A 15,200-nucleotide genomic window follows, 5' to 3' on the forward strand; every position below is an offset into this window, starting at 1 on the left:
TGAGCTCCAAGGAGAATATGTTGAGAAATAAAAAAAAAATACAAAAATAAAAACTGTTTTAATGCTTTTTTCTAAGGAATTATTGACCCACCCTCGTACTTATAAGTTTCAAACTCTGAGTACAAAGACAAATGTGAATTTGCCAGATGCAGGGCTTGAGCCAGAGTCCCACGAATTTATAAGCCGATACTGCACCGCTTGCCCATCGTGGGCGCGTATTATAATTTAACTTGTTACAGTGTTTCTGAACTTTTTTACACCTAAGGACCACTGAAAATAAGAGAAACGTTTTGCGGACCGCAAAACCGTGAAATAAAAATATATTATTTATATAGTAACGTACAATAACGTCTGAACGCGTTTGATTTTGTCACGTAAAATCATTCATGTATTTTAAGAAGAAAAACATAATGCACAAACACAGGTGCACGATTTTTTGGAATATTTAGCATAGGCATTTGAACGCCAAAAGTTTGCGGACCACCGGTTGAGAAAACTGCTTTATGACATCTACCAAAGAATGGCAGTAAAAGGAATTAATTAAAACTATGATCATCATGGAAAGAGTAATTTGTGTTCTGCCCTATATGACGTGCCAGATAATATGGTGTTTCGTTGGATTATATGTATTTTTTTTATTCCCACCCATATTACAACGTTTTTATTAGCTCGTATTCTTATTTGTCCGGTGGTTTTTTTATCCAGTACAAAACTTGCAATCGATTTTTAACTAACTTCCTGACTACTCGTATCTAGACATTTGAAACTTTTAGAATATATCAGAATATCTTTAAGTATAATTGAATTAATTTTCAGTTAATTCTGTTTTGTATGAAAAGTTATTTCGGAAGAAATCCGTAATCCAATCCACTATTATTGGTTGCTAGGGGTCTGGGGTCCTAGCAACTAAATTATTAATATATACGTGCGTTACTATGGAAATCAATATGAAATTTCAAAATGACATTTCAGTATTATTTCTATCAAGTACAATTTTTTTTGATCGTTTAAGCTAGTCAAGTCAAGTTTATATGATTCAACAGAAAATTTAAAAACGTTGTATATAAAAAGTTCTTTTTATCTTGTAATTATTTTTAACTAGCCCACAGTATCAATCGGTAAAAAAGTGGTTTATAATTGAAAGATGTTTAAAGTAAATTCTTTCAAATTTTCGTCAAGTGTGAGGGTGGTATCAGTATCTACTACAGCTCAAATACATATCATGTAATATGTAGGTACATCCGCGAAAGAACAATCATATCTGAGTCCTATTCAATGTAATAAATATTAAAAAAATACAATATCATTTTTCTATAATATTGCCTATGTTCCCATCAAGCAAATTTTAGCTAGCTGCACTTCTAAACAGTAGGCTATAGAATCAAAAATTACTGTAGTAAATTGCCATGTTGTTAGTCTTTCTATATTATGCGAGCAAGATGTAAAAATCATATTAAGTAGGTTTTCGGCCATTTAAACCAATTTATGTATATGGTTAATGCATATTTTGCGAAGAATATATTACAATTTCAACGAAATGAATGTTTATTTTAAATAAGTTTTGCTGCAAAGTGTTGTATTTGTTTCAAAGTCGACTAGTTGAATACAAAACTAGCAATCTGAATTATTAAACTAATGATATTTTAATATTCATTTCATAAAAGATAAAATCATTCAACAAACGAGTTTAATAAATCCATGTATAAATTCTTAAAAATAATATTATACGGAGTGAATAAACATATAGGAGAGTTTTTGTCGTTTTTCTATAGAATAGAGTAAAGTAGGGCTTATTTTTGCTTTATAATAGGTGAGGTAATCAATGGTGAAGGGTGATTTTTGAAAAGAGGTAGGCTGTGGAGATCTGAGAAAAAGATCACACTTGTCAGGTATGCTTACGAGAAATAAGAATATAATACGATATTACTACTAATGAATAGGTGCACATTAATGATAACGACACACTAATTCAATGAAATTTTGCGTATTTTTCAAAACATGTGTACACATCAAAAATCATTAGAAACATTTCTTTTTATTTTTAAAAACAATCTATGTATATTTTATTAACAAGTGATTTAACACCATATATATATTTTTTAAATTATTTAATTATTAATTATTTTAGATGACGTGCAGTCATGACAACAATATTGTGCTCGAAGGTTTTAGGCTATGCGATAGGAACCTACCACATTTCATACAATTCGATAGACTGACTGTGATTACTTGACGTAAAGTCTATACAAAAAAAATCACCATTCCTTGACAAATAATCCGACATTTATTTACGTCAAGACAGATGGCGCGCTGTAATATATTTTTTAAACCTATATAGATTGTTTTGTAATCTGTATAATACATTCCTACATATAAGACATCTGTCGTTGGCAAATGAAATTATTTTTATAGAATATTAAATATAATCAAGTGATTATGTAAATATGTTTTTCTAAGAAGGTAGGCTTTAAATAATCACCTAGTATGGAGTCTTCTCCACTGATTTACGCACATTCATGAATATGACTAGGTAAGTAGGAAAAAGAATATAAATAAATAATTGTCAGCTAATATTCCACGATAAACTATGTCTGTTAAAAATCAGAAAAGATACATCGCTTAGCTCTACGGTTTATATGGCAATTCCAACATAGTGCAATCAAGATTAGGTTATATGCACCTGTACAGATGACCATAACCTACAAATATATCTATCAATGATGGCTTCATGTCTAGTTACCGAATTGGCGAGCAGTAACATTTGATATCGATAAGTGGAGCGTATTGATTTAAATTTAGAATACGCATTTGAAATATTGAGATATTTATGGATCGTCTTAGAATGGATTTTATTCACTATTAATCTACAAAATATATACCGTGGCCACTTTATCACAACTGAGGATTGATCCTTGGGTGATTTGGGCGTCGGAAAGCTTTTCTACTAATAGTCTATACGCATTCAGCAGCATTCAAGACGTATATTAGAAGTAAAGCGATTTTTCATACTATTTACCTCACAGATAATAATTATTAACTCATTTGCATTTTTGCATATGCGATCTTAAATCTATATCAACCGGGAATATGTAGGTTAGTCTTGTTTTCATAATAAGTCATAACATCTAAATTAAATAAATAAGTTATTAGTTACTTAACAAAATATGTAAAATACAACAAAATTATAAAATTATATCGTCACAGTTTGTTTGTATAACTAAACAAAAAGATTATTGTATAATTAAATATAAAATAACAAAGCTTAAACTGTTCCCCTGAAAAGTTGCTTCTCATGTAGTTACCTACTTCTTCGCGTTTGGTACAGAAATATCCTATTCGTTCCGTTTGCTGTACCTTTAATCTATAGCAAAAAGACTAATTGCAGAAGTGTGGAAGTCCAACATACGGAGTTTTAGTCTGAACGCGAGTGAGTATTTTAACTAGATTAGATTAATTATGTTAAAACTGCTATACTGCAAAATATTGAATAATATGTGACTTCCAGACGTTCAGCTCTAGGTACAGCTTTTATCTTCGCCATCTATGTGTTGTGGGGCTATGTACAATTTATCAAGCACAACACATAGATCGATTGAATACGAGACAAATTTTAATATGCCAATTTTATTGACTAGCGTAGTAATGTCGTTTGTTATGAATAAATATCACGATGACGTGCGCTTGCGACTCTCCGATTAGCTTTATTTTCATGATCAACTATTTAGTAGCATTTCTGTATATAAACATTAATTTCATCTATTTATTTACTACACATTATACGAGTATAATATTCATCGAGAAATTTAAAGTGTTTAATCGATGTATTGACGTACTTGATGGTAAATATGGACATATGTGAAAGAGGTTAAATACAAAGTGAAACAAAACGGTATGAAGAGTTGAGCAGAGCATATCGTTTGATAAAAAGTCATCAATGGATAATTATCACAATTATACAGTACCCAAGTCATATGAAAAGAAAATTAATACTATTGATTGAAGGATATATAAATGTTTTCAGTTTTTTTTTTAAATATTCTATCTGAGTATTTTTTTGTGACTCTCGTGTCACCAATGGAAAATTCACACTGATATAAAATATATGTACCTATTCACTGCTTATACACCAAATTAATGCACGAAAATATTGTGGAAACATTATCATTAAGTAAGTAAAAAAGTGATTAAAATTTTGAAGCGTCTAGCAAGTCTATTGAAATACTTTTTACTTTATTACTCATAATTAATAAAAATTAACAATGAGATACGCTGATAAAATTAATATTATTATACCTATTAATATGAAAATAATTAAAAGGCGACAAGGAGCCTAACAGATAATTATGCTTATCAGAAATACATGGCATAGGAATACTAGAAATTGAGATGAGTAAAAAGAGCAAAGGGATGCTTTCATCCAGCTGTGTATCAATAGTGACTGAGATTGTGAAAATGATGATGGTTGCAAAATATAGATTGGAATGACCAATACAACTAATTAAAATTATCTATTTTTATATAGGTTCAATTTAAATGAGCTTTAAATTTATTATAAGGTCACAAAGGTGACTAATGCCTCGCTGGATTAGTGTGATAACTAAGTCTAGGGAAAGTACATGGTAGTGAACAAATTAAAATATAAATATATGTAATATAATAAGCTATGAGTAGGTCCGGTTGATGATTGTAAGAAATTACTGATACTATACATACAAATCGGTACTAAGAAATCGATCGAGCTTTATGTTTACTGCAAGGTTGTGATTATAATTCTGGAGTAACACTCATCCGGATCCATACGTCGGAGCGTTGGAGCCCCCGTGAGTCATACCGACGCCTAAACGTCGAATCACAAGGACGTCGCCACACCGCAGGACTACATAATAATATCATCTCGACGGCTATATAAGAGCGTTTCCGTCGCGTACGGCGGTTCATTGACGGTCCGACGCTTGCCTGGGTAGGGCGCCTTTACATTAATAATATAACAATACGACCAGTATCCTTTCAACCGGATATAGCCGCTGAAAAACGACGTCTCCCGAAAACAGCCGCCAAGTGTTCGCAAAGCACTGAGCAAAATTCAACTCAATTAATACAACACAGTTATTGATATTGATCCTGTGAGATTTTTTTTACAAGTGGCTAGTGTAACAATACGATTTATATGTGGTTTTTGTAAGGACTGAAGGACTGTGTGGTGTTTTATTTACTGTGGCACCGGTGATTTACGAGGAAAAGTGAGTGTATTTTATTTATGTTTATTTAATTAACACTGTCGACCATATACATTATTGAATTTGAATTGAAATTCTAATGCATTAAGTTTTGTTTGACTCAAATGGAATAGTACCTTATGTTTATTTGTTGTGTAGTTTTTTTATATGCCCTTTGGAAGAATAATTTCGTTATAGATTCCATGAAAATTATATTTCCTATTTACTGTTTGCATTTTTTTTTATCAATAATTTATTATTTAATTTATTCAAAACATTTTTATGTGAAAATAATAGCGTATTAATAACTTATAATATAAAAGTGATAAAAACAACACAACAGTAAACAATTTTATTTTATAGAACCAAATTATATTTAAAAAATCGTCGATAAATATTTTGGCTTTATTACTCTTTTAAAATAGAATTTAACTTATTCAAAACCATTATTTACAAAACTTTACCAAAGTTTAATAAAAAAAATAATGATGTTTTTCTGTCTATATAACTCATGATAAAATGCACTAGGGGTTTAATTTAACCTATATTTATTTTTGTAAAATAATTAATAATTGTCCATTATATTTTAAAATAGTATACATTATAATTATATAATTAATGAGGATTTATATTATATAAATACGTAAGTATATGCTATGAAATCTAATATAAACATTCATGCTGGTAGAAAAATGTAGAATTAATATATTTTACCGCCAATTTTCTGGAATGTGATATTTATCTAATATATTATATAATTCGCTTTCCTGCGATGTCTTCTTCGAAATACGTTTTAAATCTGTATATTATCGAATATGGTAAACTAAAAATACGTTCGAGATATTTAATTGCAAATGGGTTATTTAAAAAATCATTTTCGGCAAAGCGAAGTTACGATTTTTTTCTTTTTGCTCTCCTGCAATATTGCGAATCGTCACTTACGTCCTTTTGGCTTGTCCCTTCTAATATTATAATTTTATTGATCGTAATCTATTTTATTGTAATATAATTATTCAGAATTCCTTATTAATTCTGCAAATTACAATAAATAACGATTTATTTCGTTAACAGGTAAATCGAAAGAAAAACTTTATTTTTCTAATTTAAGCGATTCTATAAAAACTGTAGTCTTAAGTAGTGATAAAGGTGTGATGTTAATAATTCGTCAAATAAATATACAATAGGAATACATCTATTTTCTCCGATTTATCAGTTTTGAATTTAAATTGAATTAAAAGTTTCCAAAGCACTAAAATTTACATAGATACCGTTTTGTTAGAAAATAATATGTCCGATTTGTAAACGTGTGATTTGAATTTCACAGTTTTGTTTGATAATGTCAATTTTCTAATATAACTTACACCCCAGGTGGCGCCAAGTCTTGGCAGAATGTCCGCTTCCGAACTCGTGGGCCGCCGGTTCGAATCGCGCGCCGAAAAAAATACATGTTGGTTTGTTTGAATGAATGAATGACTTAACATTATTCGTAAAAAAAACTTATCAAAAACTAATCAATACGGATTGGATTGTAGAGCCAATACAAAACAAAAAATATATAAGAAGATTATTTAATATTTTACTTCTTCTATTAACAAATCCAGAGAGTTCTGTTATCTTTGGACTTAGGTATAGTACATTAAATTTGATAGTAGATATAAGTCATGTCATATTGGTTAAAGTATATTGATGTAACTAGTTATTATAAATATTTTACTTATAAAATGAGCTTTTCATATAATGTTTTTATTACAATAAAAAAGATGTAATGCCAAAGCCTTACATAAGATTAGTATGAATATTAGATACAATCTTAATAAAATCGGTTCTGATCGTAAAAAAATATTGTTAACATACGAGTATGAAAGCAGTGAATAACCAATATTTAATTTTTTTATCTCTCTTAAATGATAAGTATAATATATACTCAAGAAAATACTTAGGATAATTACTATATTAAATAAAAACCGAAGCATATTCATCTCAACAGTAAACATGTTATTTTAAAAGGTATTTTTACAAACCTTGTTAGCAATTCTCTCAATATTTTCCTTTGTTCTGAAATACTATAATCACCCTGAATGGATCTCCAAGATTATGATAATCTCCTTGCTTTTGTGCACTACGTTGCGACATACTTAACTTAACTATTTCGTTGATTTAACTTTTCGTTGCGGACATTTTCAACCGCTAAGTAGCACTGGATGATTGTATTTTTCACATATTATGTTGATATAATATATTTAGGTACTTAAATTAGTATGTATTTACTAAGTAAATGCTGTAATTACTTTAGATGAATTTATTTTAAGCGTCTTCGGCAAAATATTTTGTTCCGGGATTATGGGATCACGCTTTTTCCAAACTCGGAATTGAACAAAGTACTTAAAATTTACCCAAAAAAATCGTATTGTCTGCTACCAACATGGTATGAATTTATACCAACAAAAATATAAGTACAATAAACGTCAGATTAAGAAGCGTATATAACAAGATTAATTACCTATAATAATGTATTATTTTTCGATAGTATAAAAATTAAGGTAGGTACATAGTACTTTTATAAGATTTTAATATTATTTTTATTTACAAACTTAATCTTTTCTTTAAATTAAAATTCTTTCTTTCTCAACAACGTTTGTCTCTATTATCTTGATTTGATTTATATTGATTATAATAATTTTAATCCCAGTTTACATTTGAACGTAAACAATTATTATTGCTAATAACACAATATCCAAAACCAAGATTTGTAAAACAAACTGAAAAATCAATAATATATTAGATACTTATTATCAGGCGGCTCTCGTGGTGCAGTGGGTACGGCGCTGGCCTTCCACCCGAGAGTTCTGGGTTTGATTCCCGGTCATGACAAAAACATTTATGTGTTTTTCTCAAAGCCTGGGTGTTCGTGATTGTTCAAAATTACTAACAACCACCTTGTACGAAAAAGCAAGGACATGGTTATTAATAATTCTAAAAAAAAAATCTATTGGGATGGATGGATGGGCATGTCATCAACGACTGCCCTATACTATAAAAGGACCGATGGACTCTCGGGACTCTACGTAGATAGCATAACCATGAAATTGACCTCCAAAAAGTTTACGAAATACTAAACAATAAAACAACACAAGAACACTACACAAAATAATTAATTCTGGCCATAAAGAAAATTAAAGATATAAATTTTTTTTGACACCCACGGTGGCCGAGCGGCTTAAGCGTTGGACTATCATGCCGTGGGTCCCAGGTTCGAATCCTGGGTCTGGCAAATACAAATATTGTTTTTCAATTTGTGTGTGAGTCAGGGTATGGACCTAATAGGTTGAGCAAGTGGCTGACATCCATTTCTTGTAAAAAACAATATCTGTTAATACAAACCTCTACTCTGTGGAGGCCCATATTATGATCCTTTTAAAATCGGACATGGTCGGAAAAAAGATATAAATGGAGGAACATAATTAACTACACATCGATGTAACTAACCCTTCCAACCATCTTGTACGAAAAAGCAAGGGTATGGTTATTTATATATATATAAAAAAATCTACCGGGATGTGTTTAAACTATAGATATTTTTAACCGATAATTTTTCTTTGCGGCGGACATAAAAACTAATAAATATCGCGGACACCCTTTTCGAGACGATATTTATTTTGTATTTGTATCTTTACATTTCTTCCGATGCGATACCAGTATCTGTAATTTCTTCCAATACATACGGATACAAAATATTGATACTTTTTCTTTCGATATGACATGCCTAGCCGTCATCATCTTGTTGTTGCGCCTTTCAGACTAATCGACGCAAAAAATCTTCTCTTACATAACACGTCCAATCTTCGAGAGAGTCATAACGATTTTAGCACCATACGCGTTTATAAATACTCATAGCAAATTATATTACAATATTAAAAACAGATAACACTTATACGTAAAATATTATAAGCATCTATTAGACCGATTCATATAAGGGAGAAAAGTATTGAAATCAATAATGTAATGTTTATCGATTACCTATTTGTACGAATTGTCGAAATACATTGCATATATCTGAGATTTTCTTTGAAAATAATTAAAGTAATTATTTACTTATAAAATCTTTAATATTTGAAAAAACTTTGAAGATTTTTATTTTTATATTAATTACAAGTTATTAACTCTGCAGTTTAATAGCTGCATCTAGTGCTAACACCACGACTGGCGCGTTTGGAGTCGTTGGCTACTAGATATAATTAACGTGTTATTTAAATGTGGTAATTAAAAGGTTAGCAGTAATTGTGTTTTAAAGCTTGAAATATAGCAGCGTTTTGTATCATAATACAGACCCATATACAGTCCACTCAAGAATACCCTACTACTCAGTATTTTTGGAACCGCATTTCCGCAATTATTAACTTAAAATAGGTTACTAAAATATTGCATGGTTTAGTTAATATAATATATTATTATGAATTTCTTCATTTTAATCATAATCTAAAAATTACCACATAATTATTGTTCATAAACTTTTGTTAATGTTTTATAATGAATATACTTAGATACATATTATAAGATATGTTTAGAGTTAGATTTAGATTAATTTACCCCAAATTAATAGTTTCGAACAAATTATCCTTAATAATTTAATATGTCTGTTACCAAAAAAATTAGATACTCTGATGGTCATATTTTTTTTCTTTTTGATAATAAATGCTTTACAACTTAAATTACACTTTTTGTTTTAACGACGTTTTTGTACATATTTTTGTATTGTACTGCCTAGGTATATAAACAAATATAAATAAAATTTTAAAAATGATTTAAATAATTTGAAATATTTTACATCCTGGTTGCCGTTTGAATTATATTTTGACTCGACACAGAAAGAGTTAATAAATATACAAATTGATTTGTTGCTGGATATTTTTCTGCGTTTAAATTTCGTCAAAGCTTATTCAAGAATTTAAAGGTTAAATAATATGTTAAATTAATAATAAATTTAAATATTGATAATAATATCATGATATCATTACTATTGATATTTTATATTGGCAATAGGATTTAAAAAATAATATTATGATTCTGTATCAAAACATTGCTTAGTTGCTTACGTTTCGCTATTCGGTTATCGATTATCATTATCTCATTATTAACTATGAACATTTCCACTTGTAAATATTTAGATTCTATATCATATTATTATTATATTAATAATATATATTTACGCGAACCTTCACGGATATTTAAATAAACATAATAGTATCATAAATTTACAACAATTTCAATCAACACAGCAAAGAAATCCGCAATTATCATATTATGATTAATTTTCTTCATTTTCGTGTCCATCGCTGTAGAGAATATAAACTCTTATTAAATTTTCTAATTATACCTCTTCAGCGATCCCTGCATTCCGACAGCCGAATAACTGAAAGTATTTAGAGGCCTGTAGCGTCTTTCACTGGGTCGGATCATCGTGATTGTTGACGATCAGACTTTCCAAATTATTGTTTCTTCTTCTACATATGTGGATAAAGAACTGCAGAAATCTTTGGATAATTATTATTATCTCACTTTGGAGATATGTGTATCTAAATCTATATTTTTGAAAAATCTCACGATTCAATGAGCTAGAAAGATTTGTCTTAGTATAAAAGATTAGCTTAGTTGATTTTTTTAGTGGAATGGGGATTTATTGGGAATATTTTTTTATTATTCTTAATAAAATATTATCATAAATGAACATAGTTTATTTATGTAGTTGTATTATTAAACAAATAATGCAGGTTCTGGGTTGCAGGGAGATAGATAATACGGAAATGGACTTAAATATTAATCAATCTTGTTGGAAAGTTCATAATAATATCAAACGAAATAAAACAAAAAATAAAATAGATAGCTATTCAATCTTCATAGCTTTCTCAATAAAATAACTTCAGTCTGCTTAGACTGTTTAAATATATATATATATATATATATATATATATATATATATTCAGTTGGTACCAACTTATACATTTTATTTTATTTATTAACACTTAGTAGTAGTAAGTGGCTATAAAAATCGTCAATTTTAGTCAAGTGTTTCATTGTATGTAGGTACAATGATGGGATGAGTGAAGGTAGGCTGTTAAGATATACCATAAATAGTGGGTACTAAACTTTGTCAGTGATACGTATTTGTTTTCATTTAAATAAGACTACACTTATTTATAGATAGATGGTGTTGGTTAGTTTTTAAAATTCAATTAAACCCAGCAAAATCCAAGCCATAATAGATAATAGTCAAAAAATACTCGTCTAATTATAAAATATCTAAAATTATGCAACTAAATCATAGATAAATTTGGATATTTTATAGATAGAATAATTTATAATAATGTATAATCTATATTATAGTTTTGTTTAGGCATAGCTTAATGAATTAAAAAAGTGGACCAACAATATGTGTAATATGTATTCTTTATCCAACGAAAACAAATAAGTATGATTAAAAAAGTGTGCATAAATTTATCATATCGCCCAAAATATACCAAAACTAGTATGGTTTGGTTGAGACAGGGTTTAATTGATTTTTGAAAACTAACTAACACCATCTGTAAATTGTAGTCTTACTTTAATAAAAACAAATACTATTTATGGCAGATTTTAACAAACTTCACTACTGAATTCTGGTACATAGATATTTATATAGTTGGATGTGAGTAGCATAAAATAGAGCAAAGATACTTATATAAATTTATATTTTAAACTATAAAACCTTCATACTGTGTACGTATCCAATATCCTGCTGTCATGTTAAATCAGTAAATTATGCTGCCTATTGTTTGTGGTACATTTGTATGAGGCATTGAAAATGATAATTGATTATCCATATTATCACATTCTTCTGTTTATTAACATGACATTCGTTTCGGAGTGTTCGTTTTCAATAATAGTAATTGGTAGAGCAAACAAATTCCGTTTTATCTATCATCACAAAACACTTGTAACTGGTTTGCCAAATAAATAAATTTACATAGAAACGTTTGTTGGAATGCGAAAAATGTTAATACCTTTTCAAGACGTAGTTCTGCCCTCTTAAAATAAATATCATTATCTTCTTCATCTTCATCAATCATAATTTGGACTATTATTGTAGGTATAAGTACACAATTATAATCCAAGTATGTTTTCATATGATTACGCGAGAAATACCTATACTGGAATGTAGGTATTTTATTTTAGTAAACAAATACAGAAATGGTTAATAGTTATACATTAAAACATTGGATTATTAAGAACCCCTTTGCGCGACTAGGAAAGTTTTTCTAAGTTATCTTACTCGTCACAAAACCGCGCGAAATTTTAAATTTACAATTATTAATTGGGAATGTTTATGTCAAATTATTCACATCAAAATAATACAGCAATATATTATTATTATCATGATGTGATTGTAGGTAAAAATAGATACATTATTATTTTATAATATATCGTCTTATATTACTTCTTACCACACATTCAAGACGTTGTTTACAATTAATAGGTAGGTACCGATAAAAAATAATATTTTCAAAGTTTTATGACTACAAGAAATACTACGGAAAAATACAGTTATTTTTTTTTACAAAAAAATAAAAAAATAAATGAAAACGAGTTTTCATAATAAGCAGCTATAAATAAGTATTACCAAAAAGCTTTAACACATAAATTTGTTATCACTTACTCCTGGGCGAAGGCCTTCCTATGCCTAGAAAATACATAATAAATAAAACATATATTTTAATTAAAATAAATATTTTTCTAGTATATTGTATTTTTAAACAGCTATTTTCGGAGGTCAAAAATGATGCTTTATTAAATCTGCCGGATATATAAAATAATATATCATTTTTTAAATTTATCTACCTACATATCTACTTGTTATTTTTTAATAACTCTTTAGTGTTCCGGTGATAAAGTTTTTTTTACAGATTAATAATACAGCTTGTTCAAAATGGGTGATAAATATGAAATATTTTAAATGTAAAATATGATAGTAGTTTGAGATAATATATAAACGTAAACCTACTTAACTGACATCGTTTTCCATAAAATTAATATGGTTTGTAGACAAACGTGAAGTTAAAACGGAGGTGGCAATTTTTTAAGCAGTCATTGACTCAATAAATATTTAAAATAACTAACCCATCTAAACTCCCCTTTTTTATTTAACTTGTAAATTTAATTACCTCTTATGCAATACAGCACGATCTATGACAAAACCATAGAAAAAAGATAAGCACTAAATATCAAAAATTATTATCTATTTATCTCATTAGGTAGATACTAATTATTAAATTATCTTTTTTGTTTTGTATGGTAACCTCAAAGTGTTGATGCGATAACCGGGCAAGCGACATTTTTTTCGTCCATCTTTTATGTTGTAAAAATATTTTTTTTTTTCATTTTGTGCCATAAAATGATAATTAATTTAGAAGATAAACTCGCGATTAAAACCGGTATAGCCATAAATAAATTGAAGTCATTATTTGACTGGAATTAATAAAATAAAATTATATAACAATGCCTTCCAGCCACTTCGGCGATGGTTATTATTGAGTGAATGTTGTATCTCGTATATACTACTTACCTGTATACGACACTTACATATTATTATATTGTATGTACGAGTATTAAACTACTCGAGTAAAAGATCGCGATCATTCTGAAAAGCAGTGAATTTTTCTTCTTCTTCTTATTGTGCCATCACCTTGCGGAGGCTAGCCACCATCAAGGCGATCTTAGCTTTGTCATCCGCTACCCGAAACAGTTCAGTGGAGCTGCATTGCTAATTACGGAGGTTCTTAAGCCACGAAATGCGACATCGTCTTCCACTACGCTTACCATTGATCCATCCTTGAATGACAAGTGGGTAATGCTGTACTTTAAGCTAGTAAAAATCTCCATTCATTCTGGTTGTATTGTCCCTATTAATCACTTTCACTAATCATTAGGTTCCTGAATGTTATCCAACACTATCAGTTTTGCTAGATTCTCCGATCTCCGGCGAGCAATATCCCTAAAAACTATTGACATTTAATATTTGCCGATAAAATTGTGATTATATTGAGATGCACGTCGCGTACTGTCACGCTGTCATGGAGACAAATTTAGTCTATGGTTTTGTTATTTTTCAGAATATTTTAAACGATCACCACCTCTGTAAATTCAATGATGGAGAGTGCCAACTCTAATGTATTAGTATTTTGAATTATTATTCATGCTAATTTCAATTAATTTTAACAGTCTCTACATGTGCGTACGTTAAAATTACTTGCGATATTATATCCATAGATAATATTCTGAATAGAACCCAACCTGCAGACCATAGATAATAGACAACATTGTTATAGAAAATACATAGTGCCAATCGCTAAAAACAAAAAACACGCGATTTTGACATGAGTCGAAAATGTTTAGGCATATAGAAAATGCTAAAAAACGTTTATTGAGTCATGCAGGTATCGATGCAGTACGGTACAACATGAGGTCACTTCATTGTTGTTCAGGTGTTTTCGGCAGATTTTGCTAACTGAAAAAGTTTGTTAAGGTTCAAAATGTGCTACGGGATAGGAGCATCAGTCTGATAACATTTTTAACACCAAGAAAAACGATATTACACACTTTACTCCCATAGCGACAGCTTACTGTGACGTCACGTGATAGTACGCGACGTGAATCTCAATATAATCACAACTTAACAGTTACTATATTTTGAATCTCTGGATTACTAATTGGTTTATTACATGCCCAGTTCAAGGAATTTTAAAATATCTGACACAACAGTTTAAAAGCATTAATTGCTTTGAACATTCTCAACTGAGATTTTTCGAACGTTCCATTTCATTGTAAGACATTTCATTGCATTTTTAACAATCTGCATAATGAAAACATAATATATATCGGTTAGATGGATCTTCAATCAAGATCGTATCCCACTCGTCCTTTTTATTCGGGTCACGGAGATTATGTAAATGA

At 29.2% G+C, this 15,200-nt stretch overlaps 1 protein-coding gene across 1 annotated transcript in view; it reads left to right on the top strand.

The window, feature by feature from the left end:
* Window positions 1-4,931: 4,931 nt before the first annotated feature.
* Window positions 4,932-15,200, top strand: part of LOC147065095 (uncharacterized) — a 106,238-nt gene continuing 95,969 nt past the window's right edge. Inside the window, exon 1 of the mRNA XM_085957109.1 lies at window positions 4,932-5,240. The gene's annotated coding sequence lies outside the window, so the exon portion shown is untranslated. The remainder of the gene's footprint in view (window positions 5,241-15,200) is intronic.

Source organism: Rhyacophila brunnea, unplaced genomic scaffold (genome assembly GCF_057557595.1).
Source record: "Rhyacophila brunnea isolate RB1 unplaced genomic scaffold, BYU_Rbru_1.0 scaffold_6, whole genome shotgun sequence".
Taxonomy (NCBI): domain Eukaryota; kingdom Metazoa; phylum Arthropoda; class Insecta; order Trichoptera; family Rhyacophilidae; genus Rhyacophila; species Rhyacophila brunnea.